Source organism: Camarhynchus parvulus, chromosome 2 (assembly GCF_901933205.1).
Source record: "Camarhynchus parvulus chromosome 2, STF_HiC, whole genome shotgun sequence".
NCBI classification, from domain to species: domain Eukaryota; kingdom Metazoa; phylum Chordata; class Aves; order Passeriformes; family Thraupidae; genus Camarhynchus; species Camarhynchus parvulus.
In genome coordinates this window covers 47,874,645-47,902,157 of record NC_044572.1, presented here as the reverse complement: position 1 = coordinate 47,902,157, position 27,513 = coordinate 47,874,645, and positions in this window count along the sequence as shown.

Genomic DNA, 27,513 nt, shown 5'->3' with positions numbered 1-27,513 from the left:
GTGCATATGCCAAAGTGTGAAGCCAATTGTGCTGTCAATAAGCTCATTGCTGATGCATTTTTTAAAACTTTTGCCTATTTGAAGTTCAGCTGAAATATTTAAGAAGTCAGCTAGACAGCCCAGCCATAGGTGTAGAAACACTTATGGTAACTGCTGCTATTCTGGGCTGTGGAAGACCTGCCCTTTGTACCACTGGCCTTCTAATATATTTTCTCCCCATTTCATTGACACAGGAGTCTGCAGAAAATCTTGGGCCATGCTGCTTGTGGTCTTAATGATGTTTTGCCAGCCCAAATATTCCTTTTTTTGGAGTGCCCTGTGCTGTGGTGTTGCACTGGGTCCCTGTACTTGGCTGATCTTTAGACCTCTCTGCAGAAAAACAGATCTGATAACAAAAAGTTATGAAATAGCTTCCCTTTCTATCTTCCTCCTTTCTGTTTCATCCAGGCTATTTAATGTTCTGTACATCTTTATCACTGGAAAGCATAAGAGCCCAATATTTTATGTAATTATTCACTGTAGCTCTAATGAAGCAGTAGCTGAAGATGGACTGACAGGACATCCCTTTATGATACTATGAGCCCCACATGATAGATGAGAAGATAAAATAAAACTAGTCCACATGTGGCCAGTGAACATGGTGGAGAGAAGACCCAAATAGCACCAACATAAGCTGGTACAAAATGAATTATGTAGGATGTCTACAAACCCCAATTTATTCGGTTTGCATGGCCAGGTCTCGGTAACTGGGGAGGCTGCAGGGGTGACTTCTGTGAGAAGGTGCCAGAAGCTTCCTCTAAGTCTGCCAGAGCCAATGCCAGCCAGCTCCAGGATGAATGTGCCACTGGCCAAGACTGGGCCAGTTGGAAATGAGCATAATGCCTCTGTGGTAACATGAAGAAGAAGACAAAGATGAAGAAAATGAAGAAGACAAAGAAGACGGAGAAGAAGATGGAGAAGGAGCCAGAAAAGAGTGGGGTAGGAACATGTGAGAAGAGCAGCTCTGCAGACATCAAGGTCAGTGGAGAAGGAGGGGGAGGAGGTGCTCCAGGTACTGGAGCTGAGATTCCTCTGCAGCCCATGGTGAAGTCCATGGGGAAGCAGCTGTGCCCCTGCAGCCCATGGAGGATCACAGGAGTGCAGAGATCTGCCTGTAGCCCTTGGAGAAGACCCAGGCTGGAGCAGTTCAATGCCCAAAAGAGGCTGTGAAACAGAGGGAGGCCTGTGCTGGAGCAGGCTCCTGGCAGGGACCTGTGGAGAGAGGAGCCCACACCAGAGCAGGTTTCCTGCTAAGACTTGTGGCTACATGGGGAACCCACACTGGAGCAGGCTGTCCACGAAGGACTGCACCCAGGGAAGAATGACCTATGTTGCCGTAGTTTGTGAAGAACTGTTGCCTATGGGATGGACTCACATCGGAGAAATTCACTGAGTACCATCTCCCAGGGAAGAGACCCCACATTGGAGCAGGGAAAGAAACAATGTGTGATGAACAGACCACACCACCATGCCCTATCTCCCTCTGCCACTGGACTGGATGAGGAAGTAGAAGAGAGCTGAGAAGCAGGGTGTTTTTAAGGTCTGCTTTTACTTCTCATTATCCTGCTGATTTTGTTAGTAATAAATTCAGTTAATATCCCCAAGCTGAGTCTGTTCTGCTCATGACTGTATTTGGTGAGTCATCTCTCCTGGTCCTTATCTCAATCCATGAACCCTTTGTTATATTTTCTCTCCCCTGCTCATTCGCAGAGGGGAGTGATAGAGAGGCTTTGGTGGGTTCATGGCACAGTGGGCAACTGTGCAGATATGAGCTCTGGTCCCAAAGCATATCAGCCACAGGTGGGCAGTGACCTGACCTTTATCTTCTCAACAGGACAGGTTAGACTGGCCACAGCACCATGCCTCTTCAGCCCCATTGCTTCTGGTTCCCAAGCTAGCACATTAAGCACTTATTCAAGTACATCTTTAAAGAAAAGCTTTCCCCAAACTAGCTTTCCTGTTGATATTGGCAATGGTAAGAATTTTGAGAGTTTAAGAAAATAAAGCAGGCAGTTAATGTGTTTAATTGTGCAACTGAGATGAAAATGAGAAGGAACAGCTCACTGAGTAGCAGTTTGCATTGCTGCCTTTTTCTCTCTGCACCATCAAATCAGCATCATCAATGAAAGTAATTCAATGACTTCTACAGCCCTCATGGTGAGAGAGCTCACCATTTACTACTAAATGCCTCTTGCACAGTAAGTGCACATAAAGAAATGCCTGTTTTGTATCCACTCCAGATTTTCCTTATGCCTCTTATTTTGGTTAAAACTCTTTCCCCCTTATTTTACCTTAAGAAGAAAGATTTCACTCTGTTCAGTGAGATTACAATAAGATAATGAATTCTGTATCAAAAGCTATCTCCGCTTAACTTTCAGATTTTTTCCCCAATCCATGTTAGTGGGTGTCTGACCTCATTCCATGCCAACACCTAAGATTATCCTCACATGAACTTAATTTCAGCTGTGCAACAGAGATCAATTCTAAGCTAGCAAGAAGTTCATTAAATTGGTGAGAGGTTCTAGCACTATATTATATTTTTTCAGAAGTATTTTTCCCCTGGACCTTTTTTGTTTCAGATTCAGAAGCAGCCTGCACATGGGTTTTTTTAGGGGTAAAACAGTAGAATTCATGGAGTCTTTCTGTACAGCATTGGATATAGAAGATATGCATGTTGCCATGTGAGCTCGAGGAACGTGTGCAATTCAGAACACAATGCTGTGCAGAAATATCTAATCTAGCTTTAAATTGGTAGTCGGTGATAAATCTGTGTTGGAATGGCACCCCCTCATCAAATTTATCCCTGTTTTCCAGGCTTAGAGGCTTCAGCACTTCAACTAGCTCCTCCAGAGCTAGTTTTGGTACCACTGCATGACTTTGCAGAAAGTAACAGTCATATCCCAGTCTATGTGGATTGTGACTGTTGAATCTTAAAAACATCCAGGCTGGCAGGCACCTCAAGAGATTTTACTGTCAAAACTCCTGTTGAAAACAGGGCTATAGACTGACGTATCCAGAGTCCCATCAAACTGAGCTTTGAATATTTCCAGCAGGGGAAATTATGCTACTCTGAATTTTTCAGTGTCTGTCTTGGACAAGGAAGACAGAATCTGGACACCACATCCCAGGTGTGGCCTAACAGGTAGTAAATGGAGTGGAATAATCACATTCTTGACTTGACAGCTGTAGTCCTTGACCTGCTGGCTGGGGTCTTGCTGCTGTGGCCCATGATGAGGCTTCACTTCATTGCTGAGCTATCTCAGTGCCTGAGAGCATCAGGGGTGGTTTCTAAAAGTGCCAGAGTGAAGGCAGATCTGGCAACCTTTTATAAGGGTGGCTTGAGATGATCAGGATCTGAGCTGATTCTGAAAAATCTATTCATAATGAAAAGTATCAGAGCTAATGAGGAACCAGTGTAATCATTAGGGAAATTTCCTTCTTACTTTTTGTTCAAAGATTAATTGGCAAAACCAATAACACTTTCTTCTTTTCATTTAATACATTTCAGAAAGGATTATGAAAGTGTGGATGCTATTGTAAAAGGGACCAGCAGCCCTTTCTGCAATAATGTTCCCAAAATACACTTTTAACTACCTCTTTACTTCCACTGATTTAATAAAATATGACATTCACAACTGCTGCAGTGGACTAAGAACACAAAGTACTTTTAACTTCTCTCCTGTCATGTTTCCCCCCAGCTCTGCTGTAATCTTACCTCGCACCAGGAGTCATTAAGCTCCATCCAGATCTGCAGCTTTCTCATTTGAGTTTAATACTAATTCCCTCCTCCTGGTCTGTCTCCAGTACCTCAGCACCTCCGCTGAGGACTTTTGCAGCACTTACCCAGCCACTCTCCAGCAGCATAGCAGGACACTCTCCTCACTCCATGCGACTCCTGGGCTTTGCAGAGAAGCACTGCTGAGGAACTGCTACTGCAACACAGCTCTGCTTCCTCAAGTGCCACCCATTGCTCTCAACCACAAACAGCTGACAGACAGGATTAGACCAGTTGTTATCATCTCACTCATCAAGTTCATTGATGAAGATGTGCTTTGTTCTGTTCAATATATGATAAATATTTTCAGTTATTGCAAAATGCATTTTCCTGTAAGTGGCTACAGGTGAAAGGAAGAGGACTAATTGTCATGAAAGTGAAGATAACACATGTGAGTATGTGTTTGTGGATATATGTATAGGCATAAGTATCTCTCTCCTGTGGTATGAGGGCCACTCAGCCTCTCAACAGAAATTTCTCAGTTGCTCATAATATCCAAGAGGAGATCTAGCAGCCCTTGAAGGAACTCTCCTCCGGATACAGTGATAAAATATCTGTAGCAACCCTGAAGCTGGGCATCCTGAAAAGCTGAAAATGTTCTGGTAGTCCTGAAATGCTTCTATCTCTATCAAACTGTAGTCTTCCAGAGAGATGTAAGCATTCACTCTGCATATGCTTTTTGTATACTGCAGTTGTTTTATAATTGAAAAGTACTGACTCAAACTTTTTGTAACCAAAGAGAATGAAGCCTGTGAAAAGAAGGATGTGGGGTGAATTTGCTATGAGATATCATGATCATCTTTATCGTACACTGTTGGCTCTATTCTTAATTGTAGCCATTTCATACATCTGCTGAGAGAAATCTGTCAGAAAACACAGGTATCCACAAAGCTGCAATTATTCCTTGACCCCATTTAATTTCAAGAAGTCATTTTCTATCAGTGATATAGCAGAATAGCTACAAAACCTGGCCACGCAACAAGTAGCAGGGTAGGACAAACTCATATTTCAAAATCTTGATGTTGCATTCCCAGGAGATCAGTATGAATAATAAAAGTGTTCAGAATAAGGATGTTCTCTTTCTTCCAAATTAAGGGCATATGCTTGGGGATTTTAAATCCAAAAGCTCATTAAATGTTCTGTCTTATCCCTGTGTTAAGATTCCACAAGATAAAAAGCAATAGTTGTTGAAAATACAATACTTTCTCTAACAATGTCTAACTGCTCTTTTCAAGGTTTAATAAAGAAACCATTTTCCCAATACCCAGTTAAGCTTAAAAATACTTATAGTGATCTGCCATTTAAAAATTATGGCAAATTTAATGTTAAAAATATATAGTAATACCTTTTCTCAAATAAAAAATACAGCAATATTTTCCATGACACCCAAATGCAAAAATTAAAAACAGTGTTGAATTTGTCTCATCTGTGTGATAGCCTGCTAGTCCTATATTACATGCTATGGAAGGCATGAAAGACTTCAGACATTTTCTTCAAAGTTACTTACCAAGTCTGCTACTGAGTCAGAATTAGACTACTTCTCACCTACTGTGTCTCGTGCTTTAACCTGCAGGCTAAATTTTGCTTTTCAATAAGCGGAAGGAAGATTCCAGAAAAAAAAAATCTCACATTGACTTGTGAAACCCAGTAACTCTTGTCTCAAGCAAAAAGTGGCTATGGGTTTTTAAGAAGCTGCTTATCATCAGCAGTTATATGGAGCATTAAATATTCCCACAAATTTGATTTTTGAGAAGGAAAGTTTGCACTTTCCATGGGAATGTAGCTTTATCCTTTTTTTTCCCAAGACTGATCTATTTGCATAGTCCTAGGATATAGGGTATCGATTTCTGGAGGTCATCTCTTTTAACTATGCAGTCAAAGCAGGGCTGGCTTATGTCAGGTTGCTCAGTGCCTGGACCAGCAGTGTTTGTATAGCTCAAAAAAATGGAGGTCACATCATCTGCAGGCTGTAGTCCCTAAGTTTGACTGCTCTCATACAGTAGATTTTTTTCCCCTAACATCCAACTGGAATTTCCCATGCTGCATCTTATATCCATTGCATCCTGTCCCATATCTAGTCACCTCTGGGAACCATACACGTCCTTATTTTTCTGCTGCCTTTCATGAAGTATGTGCAGACAGATAAGATCTGCCTGTGCTTTTTGTACTGCAGACCAGGATGTGGTTGGCCTCCTTTTTTTTCTTTTTTTTTCTTTTTTTTTAATGTCCATTTTTGACACAAACAGAGGGATCCAGCATATGCTCAAAAAATTCACAGGTGACACCAAGTTGAGTGGTGTGGATGACACACCTGAAGGATGGGATGCCATCCTGAACTACTTGGACAGGCTGGAGAAGTGGGCCCATGAGAATCTCATGAGGCTTAACAAGACCAAGTGCAAGGTGCTGCAACCCCTGGTATCAGCACAGGCTGGGGGATGAACTGATGGAGAACAGCCCTGGGGAGAAGGACTTGGGGGTGCTCATGGATGAGAGGCTGGACACGACCCAGCAATGTGCATCTGCAGCCCAGAAAGCCAAACATGTCCTGGGCTGCATCTGAAGCAGCGTGGCCAGCAGGGCAAGGGAGGGGATTCTGTCCCTCTGCTCTGCTCTGCTGAGACCCCACCTGCAGGGCTGCATCAGCTCTGGGGTCCCAGCACAGGAAGGAGTGAAGCCAAAGAGATGTAACACCTCTCCTATAAGAGAAAGCTGAGAAAACTGGAAATGTTAAGCCTGGAAAAGAGAAGGCTTCAGAGTGACCTAATTGCAGACTTTCAGCACCTGAAGGGAGCCTACAAGAAAGATAAAGAGGGATTTTTACAAGAGCAAGTAGTGACAGGAGAAGTGTCAATGGCTTTTAATGGAAAGAGGGAAGGTGTAGATTAGATATTAGGAAGAAATTGTTTACTGTGAGAGTGATGCACTGGAACAAGTTTCCCAGGGAAGTTATGAATGTCCCATCCCTGTAAATGTTTAAGGCTGTTTTGGATAGAGCTCTGAGCAAGCTGGTCTACTGAAACATGCCCCTGTCCATAGAAGGGGGGTTGGAACTAGATGATCCTTAAGGCTGGTCTCCAGTCCAGGCCATTCTATGATCATCATTCTGTGATTCTGTGATTCTATGGTTCTATGATTCCTGGCTGCCAGATGGGCCCTGGTGAGGGTGTAGAGAAGGCTGTTGTTGGGCATGGAACGTCACTGCCAAGTCCACTCTTTGCATCACAAAAGCTGGCAGCCCTGCTGCAACATGTCCCAAGGCTGCATACCTGTAGGCACAGACATGTTCATACTTCCTCCAAAGTAAAACATCCTTCAGGTAGGCAGTGAAAGATACAGGAGTTAATTCAACAGCTGTTGCTCATCTGTGTGATTTTGGGAGTAGTTTTTTATCATGCCACAGTCACATGCCAATAACTCACACTAGAAACCAGCCTTCAACTGCCTTCTCAATCTTTACAAGGAAAACTGCCTGATTCATACTGTCACTTCCAGAGAAAAGCATCAGAACTGTACAAAGTTTCCCACTAACTACAGATCCATGAAGAGAGAGAAAAAAGTTTGAGCAAATATGCAACCACTATAACATCTAACTTCTATGGCCTATCTATTTGGTGTCCAGTTCTTTCATTTTGTGTTCAAATAGTCTTACAACACAGCAGGGTAAGGATTAAGGATAAAGTATAGCAATGGAGCAAAATGGGACAGAAAAGGGGTATGAGGTTCAGAAGACAAAGTCATTGTCACCAGAAGAACAGACCTGCAATTCCGGATCTGTCAGTCTTTCCTTCTCTTTCTTGTTCCCTCACAGTCTTTTTCTTTCAGACAAGAAACATTTGATTATTTTTCAGCTCAAGAGCAGCAACACTTGAAGAGTTAAAAGCATATGAACATGATAAGGCATTCTCCTACCTCCTAGCTGGTTGTAGAAAGTTTTTATAAACAGAACAACATCAGAGCTTAGAATTTGCCAATTGAATTATCATGGCCTTTCTCTAACACCCAGAAACTGCACATTAACAGACCAGAAGTTCAACCCATTATCTGTTGGATGTGCTATCCCACAGGCTGCAAACTCCTGCAATTTATCTCTGTCTCACTGTGAATAACAAAGTACGAGCAGCACCCAAGTGCTTTACCCAGTTAGTCTTCAGCTAGGTGTTGTTTCCTGCTCTCTGCAGCAACACTTGTCTTTGAGGACTATGCCTGCCTCTGGTGAAAATGGGAGCTCTAAACATATATCCATGGTGTCTTGCTGACAGCAGATCAGAGGACCTGAGAATCTATTTGAGCAATGAAGAGGAGGAGAGTCAATAAGACTTTAATGGACAGAAACAGCCATGGCCCTTTGTGGCTTTTATCAGTCCAGAGATGTTTTTTGAATGAGAAATACAGAACAGTCTAGATTGAGGAAGGCTGCAAGGAGACTGAAGAGTTACAGTATCAAGATGTCAAACCAATTTACAAGAGAGATGTTTTCAGTAATTTGTACAAATTTTCTCCCTGTTCATAGACCTTACCAGATATGTTCAGTACAGTCATGCTTGTCGGCATTATCTTTTTACTATTTTCTTCAAAGTTTCTCCCTCAGAAACAAAGTTAAGTGGATTGTGTGCAGATTATTTGAACACTGAAAAGATTATTGAACTTTTAGAGAACAGCCAATGAATTGCCTTCTTAGAGGAAAAAGAGGTTATTGATTCCTGTTAGAATAGGGCACAGTTGATTTTAGCTGACCTTTACTAGCGAGAGGAGGTATGGATTTGTTTTAAAAATATTTCTTGTATCTTCCACAAGACAGAAGAGTAACATGCAGTGGTCAAAACAGCTGCTCAAGCCTTGAGTTATCCACTGTGGCAATGAGTTCTCTGGAGGGTTTATCATAGACATCATAGAAAGACTTGGGTTGGAGGGGACCCTAAATTTCAGGAAGGACCTTTCCCATAGCACAGGATGGCACATTTTTTCCCCCAATGTCTGAAGGACAAAGTTTGTTTGCTGTGCTGGGAGTGAAATAGAAACCAACCTTTACTTCTGCTATTGCAGTAGCCAGGTTTGGGAGTAAGTTCGTTTATGGGTGGAGAGCTGGTTTTGAGGCAAGAACAATCTAATTTTGGCATTTGGGTTTTCCAGTGCTGCTAATCAGTGAAACCTGGTCAAAGTCTTTGGTCAGTGAGAAAAGGGAAGCAGCTTAAGACACAAGAAAGATAGATTAGATACTAGAAGCAGTGGTATCACTGAAAGCAAGAGATATATTCTGAAATTTTACAGCATGTCAGCGCCTTTCCTGCAGAAGTGTGTGGCTTAGTTTTGCAAAGAAAACTGCAAATGCAAGGAACTCCAAAGCTTTATCTGTTAGCATTATCTTTTGTCTGTCTCCTTGCCTGGAACAAGCACAGAAGTCTTGTTCTGCTGAGAGGGTTACCAGTCTTAAGCATTAGAACATGCACCTGGGAACTCATTGAGTTGAAAAGATAATCCAAGAAAGGCATAAAAATATCCCTCCTTTTTAGTTCCAGTTCAGATGTTAGCATGTGGTTTTCATGGTTGCCAAATCTAGCCTAAAAATAGCCAAAAACAAAGAAAAAAAGAAGCCCAAAAGGAAAATCAAGTCTTTCCAACAACATGGAAGAGAAGCAGAAGTACTCTAAGAACTCTGTCTACTAAAAACAAAATGCAGGCATCAAAATTTCTGAGCATTCATGGCAGACAACCTTTTCTGAGCAGACTTGGACATAACACAGAATTTTTTAAAAATACAATTGAAGAAACAATGAAATTGAATGTTGAGATGTCATGATGGATGCAGAGCAGTGATGAACTCAGATTTGAAGGTTTTTTACCCATACACAAATGAGAAATCTCTGTATAAACGAAATTTAAATGACCATTCAGCTGCACAAATGGGACGGATATCTGCACCATAGAACAGTTGAAACCCTTGCTTTTTTCAAGTGAGGCCCTGTGCATGTGGTAACCACAAGATTTCACCTTCCTCCAGAGGATGGGAGGGCTGTCCTGTGTGGGATTACAAGTGGCAGCTCAGTACTTTCACAGAGTGAAGTATGTGGTCTGTAAAGAGACAAAGTTGTCTCAAAGAAGGAAGACATCCATAACGTGTAAAGGAGCACAAGCAGAAAAAGGAATAAGACGTAAAGGCATGAAGTCAGGAATATGACACCACTGAGACTACAAAATCAGGCAGACAAATATAGGGAATGGGGAAATTTGAGCTCTGCAAAGGCAGAGCTTGTCCCTCTTGTCTAGTTTTTTCTTAGAGCCATGCTCCTCCATTTGGGAGACAGCATTTCCAGTTCTCTAAATGCTGGGAGAATGGACAGAGAGGGAGAGTGCTGGCACTACAGCTGCCAGCAAGCTGTTAGGGTTAGCCATATCTGTCTGGGATGCTCAGCCTGAAGACTCTGCCTCCTTTATTTGCATCAGTCATGCTGCTTTGGTGATTTCTTTAGTAGAGCCAATGAACAGGATGCCCAGGCTGATACATTCCATCAAGTCAGCTGGACACTGAACCTAAACATATTTCACCTGAGCTACAGCTGCTAAAACTGCAGTCATTGTGGATGTGCTTGAGTACTGGGGTTCAGCAAGAGAGCCCCACAGAGCTGATGGTGTTTCATGCAATGCTGAGTTGATCACTGCTGAGTTGATCACTGAGTTGACCACTGACAGAGCTGGAAGACTAAGGTGGCAATTAAGACAATGCCTCTACAAGGAAATATCTGTTGCTGTTTTAAATTCAGCTGAGCCAATGTCCTCCTAATTATCTAGGCCTCTTTTCTTACACCACTACTGCTTCAGCCACTGCCCCTCTGTACCACCTTGCTTATGGGAAAAGGTCTGAAGGCTTCATTCCCACTATCTCTCTAGTTAAAACATGGCTTCTTCCTGAAAGGCTGGATGCCATTCCCATCTCTAGGGCTTCTTAGAAGTGGATACAAAGCCAAAAATATCTTATTTTAGGCAGCTATATTTTGTTGTCTCCCTAGTCTTTTACATGCGTTGTATTCACAAACATACACAAGCACAGCAATATCCTCATTTGACAGACTTGTTTCATAGTCCATAGCTGAACATCGTTGAATACAGGTTTCAGATGTCTGAACTAAAAATAACTGCTCCCTGCTAACACATCACACACCTACACAACAAAAAATGTGTGCAAATTGGCATGAGAGCCAGCTCTCTGGTTCTCATTTTGCAGTCACAGCAGTGGGCTTCAAAAGAAGTCTTCAGTGCACGGCACTAGCCCATCCCTAGGAGCTGATGCAGAGACTCAGAATGTCTCTTAAATGCAAACAGGCACCAAAACAAACTTAGAATGAATTTAAAACATCATCAGTAGCAACAGCAAAATCATTCTTCCATTTAAAATTAAACTGAGAAATTAATTTGGGGGCTAGTGGAAATAATGCCAGCTCCAGCTGGTCAGACATGGATTGCAGCAATAATTTGATCCAGGTTATTGAATCTCACACATTAGCACGTAGCACCACATCTAACTTTAGCATCTGTAGCTCCTCAGAGACTGTCTCTGAAAAGTGACAGCCTAGCTGGGCTGCTCAAAACAGACCTCAGCAAGAGCATGGCAAATGAAGCTGTCATGAGCCAGCAGCTTGCTGCATCAACCACTTCAAACACAGATGGACCACAGGTTTTGTCCATCACACAGGTTTTGTTGAAAAAGTTGGAAGTTTTGACATTGTCTTCATCTCCTATAGAAATACATGGTTTAAGTAATAAATTCTTTCTTTTATTTAGTTTAGGATGTTTCTGTGCCTAATTTAATAGAGTTGTACAGCATAAGATATCATCTGCTGGTCAGCAAGATCTCTGAGATGGTTAGTTGCATGATCCTGTTTGTGGACTATGCCCGTGTAAAAATATATCTGCCTTCACAAGGATGCATCTCTTCTAATCACTCCCTTCAGCTTTATGTGCATAATGTTGCAGATATCATCCTGTCTTTCTTGCTGTTCCATGCACAGTTAATCCTTCTGTCACTCAGATTACTTTTTGGTGGACCTACTGTGATGCATACTAGAAATCTGAGGAGTCGCGAAGTCAAAAAATACTTTGTTTTCAGTTTCCACTGAGGCTGTTTCAAGGGAGGAGAAAAAAAGCCCTCTTTAGCTTTTAATATATAGTCCATTTTCTCATTAAAGCACTTGACTGACTGTAACTGAACTACTGGCACACTGAATTTTGTGCTTGGTAAAAGTTAGCAAGGAGTAAGCCAACATTATTTTAAGTCTCTGCTGTGTTACTATTGAACGTTGATAGCTTTTTCAAGACCCTAGCTGCATGTTTCCCCTTTTGAGTAAAGGAAGTCCACAGTATGTATTTGGTAGCAGGAGCTTGTAACTGAGTAGATTAATGATTTGATTGGCATGATATAAAGCCCAATTTTAAAAGCACACAGTTAACTTTAAGCACTATTATTCCCATTCAAGCTGGTCATTATTCCTTTGCCTAAGTGCTTTCTTGAACTGGGTCCTGAATATGAAACAGTTCTGTGTTACAAAATTATTGCTCCAGCAGCCTAGATGCTTTGCTGACAAAGCCAAAGAGAGAAATTATATATACCTTTCACAGCAAGAATTAACAGTACCAACGATGAGACAGGTACCTGAGAGAATGACCATCAGGAGAAAGACATTTCAAAGCAAAGCTGAAAAATAACAAGCCAAAATCAACAAGTTTTACACCTTGCTGGGATGCATGGAGGGTTTGGGATCTGTGAGGTCCTAAAGGATGAGCAAAACCTTGCAGGTGTGGCAGTGGGGCTGGGAGCTGTGGTGAGATTGAGGTGGCAGCGTGAGGAGCAGCCCTGCCTGCCCTACTCAACCCACACTGCACAGCACTCACCCTTCTGCCATCTCCATGGGGGAAATACCCCTCCACCAAGGAAACTGGGAATTTAACCTACTTGCAACAAACCCACAAGTGCAAAAGCCACACGCGGGCTCTGTCATTGCAGGGGTGGCGGCAGGGATTTTTCAGCTGGGAACAAAACTGATTCTTCTTGGAGGAATACAAAGGCAAGATGCTGAGTAATGTCTGTTAATTAAGGGGCTATTATTTTGCACCACCTCACTGTACCCAAGGGCTTGGGGAGTTGGATGTCACCCCCAACATAACTGGAACCATACTTGGAAAATAATTCATCATCAGTAAGGTTGACTGGCCTCTAGTTCTAGCTGTTACTTTTTACTCCATGCTTTTCTTAATTTTTAATTTGCTATGGCTTTTTTCCTGGTTTTGGTGCAGGGTCCAGCTTTTTGGGCAATGGCTGGCAGAATGGTCAGAAAGAAAAAGTTTCTGGAATTTTTTTAATGTGGTTTTCGCTACATTTGTCACTCTCCTTGCTTGTCTTATAGGAGTGAGTTTTGGTGAAACGTGGTGTAGGCTACAAGCATGTCTCAAGGCCCTTGGACCTTCACTTCCTCCCCTCCACAGCACAAATATTTACTGGGTAGTACAGAAAACAAACTGGTACAAATCTAAGGTTGTTTCTCTGCCTGCATGGACAAATTGGGAAGATTCGAGGTTCATAAAGCAGCTTAAATCAAGCAATTTTTAGAGACAGAAGTTACTAAGATTAAAGTGAGAGTGTCTAGATTAGCTGGGATTATCCTGCATTTTAGATGTGCTGTGTGAAACCTTCTTTATCTTTGTTCTCATGTTCAGTAAAAATTTCAGTTATATCAGAGGTCCCACACTGCTGGACTGAGGCACTCACATTTCCTCTGCCGCCCTGTGTACACCCCCATCTTTTGCCTCTCACCCCGTAAATACATTTGTTCATTTGGAGCAAGGGGGATTTTGGTTCTATGCCCAGCTGTGCAGCCCCCAGTCCTGCCCATAGACCCTTACAGGGCTGCAGGCTGCACCCACAGCAGCAGCCATGCAGCTGCAGCACTCAGAAGGGCAGCCGGCCCAAATCTCTCCTGCAGTTTATATCTGTCATCCTTGCTGTGAAGGCCAGAGGAAGAGTTCAATCCCTTGGCTTCTAAACAGGGTGGGCGAGCTATTAGTGGGAAATACCTCCAAAAGCTCCTTTCCTTCAGATTGCTTTGTCCTTGAAAGACTGCACAGAATTTCAGGAGAGCTTTTTGTGCTTGGGATCAAGAAGAAAAAAAATAATTGTTTCACAGCCTCCCACAGTACTTCCCTCTGCTGAGAAGGGGCTGAGTGAACTGCTGCAGCCTCCTCCCTTGCAGCATCCCTTGTGGCCTGGGATGTAGTCCTGGCCCTGTGGCAACCTCCTAGCCAGAGCCTGAAAGGGCACTGTTCTTCCTGGAAGAATCCCCTATTTTCTGTATGATGGCCTCAAGCCTATTTATACACAAATGTCCTGTCAAAAAAATGGAAATAGGGATAATTCAACAGTTTCAGTACCAAAAAGAAAACTAGACTTACTGTGGCTTAAAAACAAGAAAAAGAGCCAAGAGGTTTTGTGTTTGCATTTTCCAGTTTTATGGCAGTCAGCACTATGAAATAAATTGTATTGCTCTATTAGAGCTTTGTATGAGATTGGTTTTGTACCAGCCTGTCTCAACATCTGAAAAAATCTGGTATTACAAATATATGAGACAACCCACTGGGAAGTCTGTCAGACATGAAAAATTTGGGAGAGCAAATTGTATAGTCCACCTGAGCATCTCATTCCAGCTCTGCAGGAGGTGGGACATGACATACTGTTTTCTGTGAAACAACAGATTTTTCTGTGCAATTTTTTTGTAGGAAGATACTGCTTTCAGATGTGACCTTATCCACAGAGTGCAAAGACAGATCTCAGCAAGATGGGTTCCAAAGTTCTTGATGAAAACAAGCAGTCTCTCAGTGAAGACCGACATTTCAAGAGGTGAGTGCAACTTGAGCAAATTCCCTCATTATTCTGTCTTCTAGAGCATGCAGGAAGCAAATAACACTAAACTGGGAAGATCTGTCGACCCCCTTGAGGGCAGACAGGTCTTGCAGAGAGACCTCAATAAATAAGAGAGATGGAAAATCACCAACCGTATGAGGATTAACAAGGGTGAATGCTGGATTCTGCAGCTGGGATGGGGCAGCCCTGGTTGTGTGCACAGTCTGGGGAATGAGAGGCTGGAAAGCAGTGCCATGGAAAGGGACCTGGGCTCCTGGTCTATGGCAAGCTGAACATGAGCCAGCAGTGCCCTGACAGCCAGGAGGGCAACCATGTCCTGGGGGGCATCAGGGACAGCATTGCCGGCTGGGCAAACGAGGGGATTGTCCCGCTCTGCTCTGCTCTGGGACAGCTTCACCTTGAATGCTGGAGGCAGTTTGGAGTGCTACAACATAAAAAAAACCATTAAGCTGTCCAAAGGAGGTCCACAAGGGTGGTGAAGAGTCTGGAGGGGAAACCATATGAAGAGTGGCTGAGGTCACTTGGTGAGAGGAGAGGAGAGGAGAGGAGAGGAGAGGAGAGGAGAGGAGAGGAGAGGAGAGGAGAGGAGGGGGAGGGGGGAGGAGAGGAGAGGAGAGGAGAGGAGAGGAGAGGAGAGGAGAGGAGAGGAGAGGAGAGGAGAGGAGAGGAGAGGGAGGAGAGGAGAGGAGAGGAGAGGAGAGGAGAGGAGGAGAGGAGAGGAGAGGAGAGGAGAGGAGAGGAGAGGAGAGGAGAGGAGAGGAGAGGAGAGGAGAGACCATCATTGCAGTCTACAATAGCCTTGCGAGGAGAAGAGGAGGGGAGGTACTGGTGACCAGTGACAGGACCTGAGGGAATGGCCTGAAGCTGATTCTTCACCCAGAGGGTGGTTGGGCACCAGCCTGCCAGGGAATGATCACAGAACCAGCCTGACAGAGTTTAAGAAGCATTTGGACAGTGCTCTCAGGCACATGGTGCCACTCTTGAGGTGACCTGCGCAGGTCAAGGGTTGGATACAGTGGTCCCGATGAGTCTCTTCTAACTCAGTATTTTCTATGATTCTGTGATTCTAAGAGTCTATGAAATGGCTTCAGAGTACTTAGCATAATAAGGTTGTGAGGCAGACATTTTTCTCTGTAAGGTAGGCCTGAGCAGAAGTACAGGCAATTCCTAGACCAGTCAAATCTCACCAGGAAAAGAGAATTTCTTTCTGAGCATTTTTAAGCTTCCTTATTCTTGTTCAGCTAAAATAAATGTGAGATAAGGTTGTTCCTTGTATATTTGGCTGAGTCAAACAGTGAAAAAGTGCAGAAAAATGTGAACACAATAAAATGTTTTGGAAAGTTCACCAAACCATTGGTTGGCCAAAATAGGATTAAGGTGGTGTGATATTAGAAGGCTTGATTCAGTTATTTTGTCATAATCTCATGTAACTATAAAAAGCATGGTGGAGCAGGAATGAAATGAAAAGAGTATGGTGAAATTTGGATTTCTGTTTTAATGCTCTTGCTCCTACCTTGCCTGTTTTCATCCTACCAGAACAGTGGTCCAAAATGTAACTCTTCACCTGACAATCTAATTCTGTAGTTTTCAGAAATCACCTGTGTCCCCAAAGACCAAAACAGGACAGGAAGATGTTGCAGGCTTCATTTCTCCAAAGGGCAAGAAAGAATTGGACAGGCAGACAAAGGAGGTAGGATGAAGACTTCTAATGGGTCATTGGCCAAGGACCTCAAACCATCTTGTAATAGCTACAGCTTATTCATGGTGAAAATTTGAGCACATCATTTATACTGCCTTGGTCTCAATGAAGTTGGCAGAACTTTTCCAGGTGATTTGAAATACCTTTCACCCTCTGTTTCATGTGGTTTTTGGAAGAGAAGGGGCAGAGCATGCATACAATCACACACAGCAACATGTCAAAAGAAAACTTGTGAGACCAGGCAATGTTCTACTTTAGCTAATTGCAGAAAAAGGAATGTACTTTATGGATTTTCCAAATGCTGTGTATTTCCTGACAATTAAAGACAACTGCAGAACAATGCCAAATACATTTTAAAGTATTTAAGGACTTACCTTGAGAACAACCATCTATCCAGTGTTCTTAAGTGACACCTATTGTTATCTTAATGTTTCAGGCATGTTTTGAAAATCATATCCTTGATGGGAAGCATAACTAAAATGGCCAATTAGAAATTTTTACATTTTTGTGCAAGTTGATTTCATGACTAGGCTTCACAAGGGAACTTTCTGTCACTTCTCCTGAACAAAATGTACAGGTCTAAAGAATCAAGAATCCTCGTATAAAGACAATGGAGGGAAAACCCTACTCTTCTCCGCATTTTTTTTGTTCTCAATAATGTATGTTTTAAAAATTTTTTCATGACATATATTTGATTTCATTTTTTAGATTGCTAAACTCCCCGAAGACAAATTTCTCAAGTATCAACAGGTTCTGTGTTCAGAGGACATAAAAAAATTGCAGGCAAGTGGTCAAATTATAGCTTATCCTGCTGTTAATGATTTGACAAATTCTGTAGCACACGCATTTTACACATTTTTACTCGGTGCCCAGAAATGTCCCGACACCCCTTTTTCTCAAGGGTTGGTTAATTTGAGCAAGAGCATTTTTCTGGGGAAGAATGTGGGTGGAAGACACTGGCTGGAAATAAAACCAGAACTAACCTATGGTATGCAGGGTCCTCGACCAGGGATAGCATTTGGTACACCAGGTGTTTTACACGCATGGGGAAAAACCCAGTTCCTCAATTGTAAGCTTTTCAGTTTAGACACAAGCACAAGAATGCCAGAGACCAGAGCTGCTGCTACTGGTAAAAACAAGCAGGAGGATGTTTTTTCTTGTTCAGCTGGCTCTTCCATTGGTTTCTATGTATAACTGCAGTAAGGAATGGGTTGTAGGCTGAATTCATGAACATACACATACATACACACATTTCCTCCATCTTCTTTGTAAAACAAACTCAAATAACTGGCATAGGAAGGGTTTAGTTTGTTGTTTGGGGTTTTTGTGGTTTGTTTGTTTTCTGAAAGGAATAAAAACAAATAACATAATTAATGTTTAGAATATCTATAGTTAGGTATTGAGACATGCAAAACGTACATTGAGGTTTGTGTCTGGTCCCCCATCTCACTAACCCTGTGACTGCTTTGTGTCTCATTCTGTCCACCCTCACCCACTGCTAACTCATTTTATTCACAGATGTGTTTGCAGGAGCCATTGAAAATATTGGAAGAAAGGAACGAGAAACTTACAAAGGTATGAAAATGGTCTTGTGAAAAAAGAAATAGGTATGATATGAGATGAAAGAGTGTGAGAGTCAACCATAAAATTATTAAAAATAGATTGTAAGTTTGGACATGCCCTGGAGCAATGAAGATCATGTCAGGGCAGCTCTGTGATGTGCAACTCTGTCCAGACAATGGCACAGCAAAGATTTTGCTGGCTATCACAAGCATGACAAAACTCCCTCGTTGGTGCTGTCTCTGAGTGCAAAGATGTCTTGAGAACAGAGTTTTGGATGAGTCACAGCAGATTCAAGTTTGTGGCTTATTGAGTCTTTGGGGATTCTTCTAATGCTGATCAAGGTGGATCCCAAATTATTTGGTCCCAAGGCACACAGTTATCCACAAAGAGATTGACACAGTCCACCTTTCTTTCACAAATATCATCTGGTAACAGAACAGTTTTCAAATGTACATTTTCCTGCTCTCTTAATTTGTGGGACACAACCAGGACTTCCTGACAAGAGGCTTTCTTCTTGTGTTTTACCATGGGAAAAAACACAAGCATGAGGGTCGCTGGCACCTGGTTTCTCCCTCCAGTGGAAGGTGCCTTGGGGTTCTAAACACACAGCTGGGATTTAAATTAGCCTTCTAGAACTAAAATCTTCCATATTCCTTCAACTGTCATAAGATTTTGAAAAAGTCCAGTGCTACACAAAACAATGTTTTGACATACAAATTAATTATCCTGCCTCCCCCCGTCCCCTTGACTGGCTGATTGTTTCTTTTTGTGCAGTAGGAACAGTTGATCTTTTCCCCAGCAAAACAATTAAATGCAAACACTTGTCATAACAAAATCTACAGCAAAGTTTTGAAACGGTGCATACGTCTATGATTTCATGCAAAGCTACACAAAAGCAACACTCTTATATAGGAAAGGCCTCCATAAACCAAGCCATCTTGATTTATGAGTCAGAAGAGTCATTAGATCACAGAATATTTCAGGTGGGAATGGACTGGGGGTGGGTGGTGTGTTTGGTCTGACCTCCCACACAAAGCTCAGAGAATGGCATTCAAGGCTGCATCCAGTTGGGCTATAAAAACCCCAGGAACAGAGCCTTTCCATCTTCCTGGTCACTCTGTGGCCTTAGCAGAGTTTATTGACATCCATCAGGTACCATGGGGAATGTGGCATCCACAAATGCTCTAAAAGTGGCAAGGGGAGGAAGAGAACCCCTTCCCTTGGGCTGTGCTTCTGCACAGATGGGGATGGGAGGTGCTGTTCTTCTTCGCTGCCAGGGCACCCTGGGCGCTCACACTCAGCTCCTGTCCCACCAACCTCCAGGCCTTTCCCACACTCCCCAGCTCCTGAGGATGTGTTTCTGCTCAGGGTGTTCTGCATCCCACAAGTTACTGAGCCCTGTGCGGTGTTTGTGGTGACAGAAGAGCCAGGAGCTTGGTTGATGCGCGGCATCTTGTCCAAGTACATGACTGCACAGACATTTGTCCCCCCTGCCACCATCCCCTCAGCATCAGCTGACCCAGGCACGCTGAGCAGGGCTGCAGGTGACTGCGCAGCACTGCTGATCCCCAGTGAGCTGCCTGTCACACCAGTCTGGCACGTAGCTCAGGCACTGCAGAGCACTAGTTCCTGCTGATAATGAAAAAATGCCTTCCCAGTGGTCACAAGCAGCTTGCCTCTGTAGATCCTCTGGGTCTGATAAAAGTTTTAGCCACCCTCAAAGCATTTATCTCAGCATGGACACCAGCTTCAGCTTCTGCCTCCTATCCTGCTGCCTACTTTTACCAAACAGATACGATTTTATTTCTGTAAGATTTTCCTTCACTGCTGAGACCAACTACAATTTCTGGGGCTAGAAAGACTGTCAAACACACAGTGTGATCACATAATCCTCACCTCTGATAAATATTTGAGGGATATAAAGTGCTGGTTTGTAGCTTTTTAGTAGTGTCTTTACATTGAAAATGTAGCCAAGAGTTGTTTTAATATTAAAGCTTTCCTTTAACAAGTTATATTTCTTACTGGCTTTTAGGAAAAAAACAGAATATTGGAAGGAAGAGAATTAATCAAAAAGCAGGAAAAAATCTTAAAGGTATGACATCTGATTGCATATAACAGTATGTGCTCTTTTTTCCTTTAGACCATCACCATTCTAGAATATTTTTTACGAATGTAAGTACAAGAGCATCAAGTAGAGATGTAATAGAGTCAAATCTAGCACAGGTAAGAGTGTGGAGAGTAGGCTGGTCATTAGTCTCCAGGATACAAAAATAATGCAACACTGAGAAGTTTTGGGTCTAGAAGTTTTTCAGAGCATATTCTGCAAACCAGCAAGAGTGTTTTTAAAACAACTAACCTTGTATTATTTGGAACATAAGTCATCCAGAAAGTTACTGCAATATAAAACTAATACCAGGAGGGTAGATTCCTGTAGATTTCTATCAGACCCAATTTGAGAGAGCAGGATATAATATCTGCAAGGGCAGCACTGGTGCTGATCTCATGCTAATAAGCTCTGCACAGACTTACTGCACTTTGACATTTATTGCACAGCAGAACGATGGACTAATACTAAGATTGTTTGCTTTTCCTTTGAACTTTTAAGGACATGCAGATAAAAATAAATCACTTGCACAAGCAGCTCAAGAACCCTGAACTAATTGAGTCGTAAGTATTAGCAATGCCCTCTATTCTGTGTTTATTTTTATAGTATCCACAACATTTCCACATCTTCCATATGCGAAGCACATGCTATTGATTGTCACTTAATATGGTCTATGCAGCATCAAACAAGCACCTCATATTTATGTAGAATAGCTTCTTTTTTCTGTCACATAATCACCCAACCACAGAAATATAAATGACATTTAGATTTGGAAAGTCCCATCTCATTTTTCAGCAGATTCCAGGAGTAGCTTATCTTTTACTCAGTAGACCAAAGTTGTAGGGCATATCCCAGATATTAATTTCAATTATCTTTCCTAATAACCTGTAAGGGGCTCATAGCATTACTTTGCAGAGTAAGAAGCCAAAGCAGCAGCCTGAACAACAGCAGCAAAGCCTGCAGCTACACGCTTATTTTCAGAGCAAGTGCTCTCTCTTCACGGCCAGAGCTCAAGTGACACTTAAACCATGCTCCCCCTTCACCTCACCACTAGACTGTAGTTTCCTTGAAGTAACAAGGTTATGCAGGATTTCTGAATTTCAAAACACCACATCTAGGTACAGAGCCCAGCAGTAGGCTTCTCACTCTGACTCTCCCCTTTCCCAACTGCACTGCAATGCAGAAATCCTCCAACCCCACAGAACACGAGGGGTTAAATATTCCTTCTAGCAATCACTACCAAATTAAGCTCCAAGTACAATGTGCCAGCAGGAACTATGAGACCAGTTTTAAAAGCTCCTCTTTCGGTTCTCTAAAGTGGTTTGAGATTAAATTTTGTGCTCTGTGTTTTGCAGAGAAGAGCTGCGTGATGATTTTATGTATGCACTGCATTAACTGTAAGAACAGAGGCTGAATTATAATACAAAGTTTAAAACAACAAGCATTTTGAAGTAAATCTACTGCTTGCAATAATACAACTATCCCCACACCTGAGGGGCACTACAGATCTATTTTAATTACTGTGGTGCTTCCACCTGACAAAGTCATCGGAGAAGACAATACCAGACCTTACCTTCCCACCATGGTAGCACATTTGCTGGGGGAAACCCAGTAATACTCATACTTTCCAGCAATAAAACAATCTAAATAGTGTTATAAAATAAAATAAGCTAAATAGAGTTAGCTCTATGCTGCTGATATTCTCTTACCACTGTGTGGCAACTTCAGGATTGCTTAGTTTTGCCTGATATCCAAGACTCAATGAATCCATGAATTCAGTTGTTCCATGCAGTAATTCCTATGAAAGTGGACCAAGTAAAAAGGGTACCCAAATTAGGTGCTTGCTAACACATGAGAAGGTACAATAACCTACCACACTAAGTTTGAGGCTTTCTGAAGATGGTTGGGTAACGTGCAGCAGAGAGATGTATAACACGGCTGCCCTGAAACGATTGTGATGGAAATCCTTCTCTTTCTTTTTGCTAGAAGAAAAAACTCAAAGGAATTGCAGATTCCAATAAAAGCCTTGGGAACAGGAAGCAGGTAAAAGGAGGAGAAGATGAAAAAGAATGCACAAGATAAAAGGCATATGCTTTGGCAGAAGAGGGAGTTCGAGCAGCCTGGCAGCAAAAGCTGCCAAGAAACAAAATCCTGATCTTGTTAAGACAGTCAAGTGATAATCAGTGCTTGGTGACAAAATTCAGTGTGTGCCTCTCGTTGTCCTTGCTGTTTCTCCTGAAGGCTGACTGCATTTTGGGATGATTATTTGTTCTCCAGTGCCTAGGGAGCTGCTGGAGACAGATGCTTTCTGAAAGCTGTCCCCAGACACCATGCTCTTGAGGTCCTTGCTCCTGCCCAGTCAAAGCAAAATAAAGAAAGGTTCAACAAAAAACATAGCAACACATACTTTTAAAGAGAAGAAACCAAAACATGTTCAGTCTAGTAGGATCCGATTTAAGATTAAGAGAATTGGGAGGGAGGGAGAAATTAAATATTTCTTACAAAGTTCTCAAAGGAACTGCTTGGCTTTGCCATTAATCTAGTCTTTACCTTTTATGCTGCTGCTGTGAGATAGTTTTTAATGCAACTGCCTTTTAATGGGAAGCAGTAAGAAACTCTTCTCCACAACCAAGGCATCTGTTAGGTTGCAGCTCCTCCTCATGATGTAGTTTTATAATTTTTGTTAATGAGCACTGGAAATGAACTGAGTTAGATGCATTCTCTGTTGGGTTTTTTTTCCACAGTCAAAAAAGAGAGAAGGTCTACAACTGCCCCAGCTCTCCCACCCAGAAGACAGCTATGGTGAAACAGGTAAAAGAGAACTTCATTGCTTTCCTTACATCTGCTCTTGCAGGGCACATTCCACCTCTCTTAGTTTCAAGCTGGAAACCTCTTTGTTTCATTAGATTAATTCTTGAGTTTTTCAGCCCCAGTGGTTCCTTGCATCACTCAATTCCTGTGTCTCAGAGTCTCCACTTCTTGCTCAGTTTTGTTAGTGTGAAAACCCTTATAAATTGTTCAAGGTTTGTTGTCCTAGAAGTCAGAAAACTGATTTTCAAAGTGATTAATGTCTTTTTTTTTCCCTTTCTAGACCCAGAAATCCGGCCACCAAAAAAATATCTGCTTCTCTCTTGGGTAGGTAGAATGGTTTCCTTGCATGCACACTTAGTTACACCTGGAGGACCATGGAGATAAGATCATTCTGACTAGTGCTGGAACATCATGGGAGAAAGAGTGCAAGCAAAAAAGAGAAATGTTCTGCAAGTGTAGAGTGGTGTGTATGCAATCTTAGGGGATCAGCAGGTTGAAGTAATCTGGGTGCAAACACTGTTCTGGCCTCAGGTACATTTCCTTATGAATCTGCTCACCTGTCACCTCTGAGAAAGCAGAAATTATGTGCATGCTGGCAAATGTCTCCTTCTTCCCTCCTCCTGAAGAAGAAAGGGAGGAAGGCTGAAAGTTTAACCTCCTGTTTTGCTCCCCCTGGGTGCTCCAGTATCAGCCTCTCATCAAACTACTTCTCTGCCATACTCCCCTCACCAGATGGGTACTAAGGGGTTGCTGGTGGACTTTCACCTGCCTGGACCAAAGTAATGTGGACTTCTTGAGCCCCAGGGCATGTGATGGCATTTCTTTTTTCCCTAATTTTGGCTGAAGGTTTGAGGAAAATAAGATGTTTATGAGTGAATTCTTCAGTTAGCCACTTTTTGGTGAGGGAACAGCTGTTTCTGAAGTTATTTACAGATTATCTGATGAAGGTTGATATTGTGAGAGTCACCAACTATTGCTCATTTTCTTCATCCCTTTCCACTAGCACTGGCAAGACTGTCTCCCAAGTCATGTTGTCCTTTCTACTACTTCTTGTAGTGCGTTTGTAAAGGCAAAGTAACCTTCAGTTTCCTTCCATATGGGAGGAAGCTATAAGATGGATCTTGCAGACAGCTTTCCAGAAAATGGATCAATTGGTTTTTTCCTTCCTGAGGAGAGAGAAGCATTTTTTCACTGTTGCACAGCCAAGCACAATTAGCGAGTTCTTATGGCTTTTTTAAAATTTGTGAAGCTTCATTTCCATTTAAATTTGAACATTTTCACATCAGGAAGATATTCCTGCCAACATGGAGCATTCACCTGTGGGAATAGTATTCCAAAAGGAGCACATAAAAGCACTGCAGGGTTTGTCAGAACAGAACAATGGAGAAGTGGTGTGGACTGAGAGCACTGGCAGGAATAACAATGATCTCAGGCAAATTCCTTCCCTTCAGGCTTCAGTTGCCCACCTGTAAAGTGATGATAGTATTCAATTTCTCTGCTCTGTGTCCTTATGTGTTTACACCACAAAACCTTTGGTGGCAAGAGCCGTTGTTGAGTGTTGAACTCTTGCCAAGGATGGACAACAAGAAGCAGGACGGAAGGATTCTGCTTTGACCAGGGCAAAAAATTACAAGTTTATATGCTCTGATACTTCTTAATATTAATAGAGCTTTTTTGCAGTGTCTGTAATTTTTTTTTTTAAATTTATCTTTGTCTCTTGTTGCAGGAACTCTGTGTGGCTGTTTGTCAGGTACTTACTGTGCTATGCCTGCTTGTACTTAATGCTACTCTTGGTTTATAAACACCTACCCGATCCTATCTGGACATACCAGCTGGGCATACCAAATATTATCTATCATCAGCCATGGACACACTAAGCCTAGAACATTTTAAAGACTCCAGGCTGGATTTCTGTAGGGTTGCCATTTTGCTTCTGGGAAGACCAGCACTTTAAAATAAAGCATCCATAAATGCTAAAAGCACATGATAAGACTTCTGTGAGAAATTAATTACCTCCTCAGAGGAAGAAACTAAAGCCCATGTATCTCAGCAAGAGTGAGCATGCTCATGTTTGCTGTAAGAGGCGGGTCTGAGATGCAAAATTTGCTTCAACATCCACACTCCGATCTACTCCCCAAATCCCTGAATGGCCTGTCCCCACCACCCCAGGCATGAGTGTAGCAAATCTGTAATTAAATCTAAATAAGATCTTCTGCTAATGCAACTGGAAATGACCCCATTATCAGTAGGGCAGTGATAACTGACAGGAGCTGAAACTTTGTCTTAAAAAATGCCTGCTGGTCAACTCAGGCCCAGTCAGTTCTGTGGGTCTGCATGTCAGGCAGCCACCTTGCTGCCTAATGACAGGAGCTCTGCAAATTGCCTCTCTTGTGCACACAGAGCACTCCTGATGCACACCCCTCATGAAGAATGTGAAGTTTACCTTTTGATCACAACACAGGGATTAGCTGCAGGCTCTGTCAAGCCCAGTTTTACCTTGGAGGAACCTATCATGCACAGACCACTAGTCTGACAGGGTGCAGATTTCAGGCATCCTGCATAGGCAGAGATCATCAATATGTCTTCTGTGTGCTTTACTGAGCAGTCAAGTCTTCCCCACTCACCTCAGCACACAAGAAACCTTGACTGAGCTCTCACTGGCCCCACAAAACAGCTCTTTGTGGATGCCTGAGAAGGCTTCTGTGCAACCTGCCTTCTAGGCTTGGCTGTCCTGAGAGCCCTCCATGTCCTCATTTTCTACCTTCCAGAAGGGCACTGTGCTCCCTCTGTACTGAACAATTTTTGGAAGTAGACTGTCTGTGATCATGAGGGAAAACATGCTACCTCACAATGTCACACCGGTGTTAAAGGACACCCAGACTCCTTGCCCCACTTGCAAATTTCTGTGCCTCATCTCTGAAAGGAGACAAGGACGGTTTACATGCAGAGTCCATGTCTACTCCTGAGCTTAAAAAATGTATCTCAGTGCTTTGCCAACTATAATCTGTTATCTGCATTTCTAAGTCTTGCAGACATTATGTTTTTTCCTGGGTTTTTCAAATTCACTGCCCACTGGCCCTGCCTGGTTTTTGCTGATCATGCAGCAATGAATTAGAGCTGTAGAAAAGGAAAATAACCCAGACAATTGTTCTAACTTCCTTCTCATGTTATCTTCTGCTCTGGATATTTTTGCTCTTTTTCAAAGACTAGGAAGAGCATGAAAACCACTTTCTTATGACACAGTATCTCACAAGGGTGTCTTGTCATATACCCAGTTGTTTTCCATGGTAAAGGAAAGGCAGTGCATTAATGCATCACCTGATGGAGAAAGCAGCCTAAACAATGAAAGCTAGGAAAGCAAACACACATGAAACATCTATGACTGAGTGTAAGTGTGCTGAGATCAAAGCACTGTAATGCTGTAACAAAATGTCCTGTTTCTATGTAGAAAATGGGGTTTTCAAATTAGAAAAAGAAAATTCATTAAAACTATGAAGAGGGGATGGCACAGTTGAAGGATGTCCTCCTTCTGAGACAGAACTTTGTAGGTATTCATACAAAAAACCCTTGGCATATTACAAACAAGTGTGAAAACCTGCAAAAGTATCATCTTAGTGATGTGAGATGTTACATGGTACAGTTCCAGCTGCTCCCTGCTTCCCTGCATCCAGCTCGGGGCACGCTTCTAACACTGGCACTCTGCATCCTACTCCCCACACTTCTTGTGAGGCTGGGCTCGTGTAGCCCAGGGGAAAATTTGGAAGTGTGCTCCAAGATTAACATCTCTGCTTACTGCTCTGTCTCCATTAAAAAAAAAAAGAAAGAAAATCCTAATCCATCTCCATTATTCCTTGTAATTGCCATAACATACAGGTTGTGATCCTTGTGACAGGAGGCTTTTCAGCAGAAAAAAGCGTGTTGGAGAGTGATTTTAGTACTGTTGTTCAGCTCTGTGTAAATTTTTGTGAACATCTTGACCACAGGGTTTAAAACGCAGGAAAAAGCAATGTGCCACTTGATGGTGGCACAAAAGAAAAAAACCTGATTGGACAGCCCAGTTTACAGCCACGTTTGTGGAGTGGGTGGGGAGCTGCTGTAGGGAGGCACATGAGGGCAACAGGAGGTGTTATGGAGAGACCAGCATCTGTTTGCTGCATAAAGCCAAAGCAATTTCCCTGCCTTGTCAGCTGACAGCTCCTCCTCTTTCCCCCTCACTCTAGGCAGGAGGAAGGGCACTTTCAGCCCCCTGGGGATGCGCAAGAGTGAGCCTTGCACAGAGCTGCAGCGGAAGTGACAGCAAAGGTGCTGCTGGGAGCAGCCTGCAGTCTGTCAAACCCCAGCATCCAGCCACGGATACATTACCAAACACATACTGTGCAAGACTTAAAAAGGGAGACAATGTCATTGCTTACCTGCTTGCTTCCTTTGCACATCCTAAATTTTGCTTTTTTAGCTGCTACTCTGTTTATATGCCCCAGGCAGACTGTGTTCAGTGAAGTTTGATTGTGGAATTGTGATGTCAGAAATCTGAATTGCTGCAGATTTCTGTCTCTGGTTTTTTCCAGTTGGGTTTATCTGACCAGTACCCTCTCCTCTGGTGGGACTGGATTAAA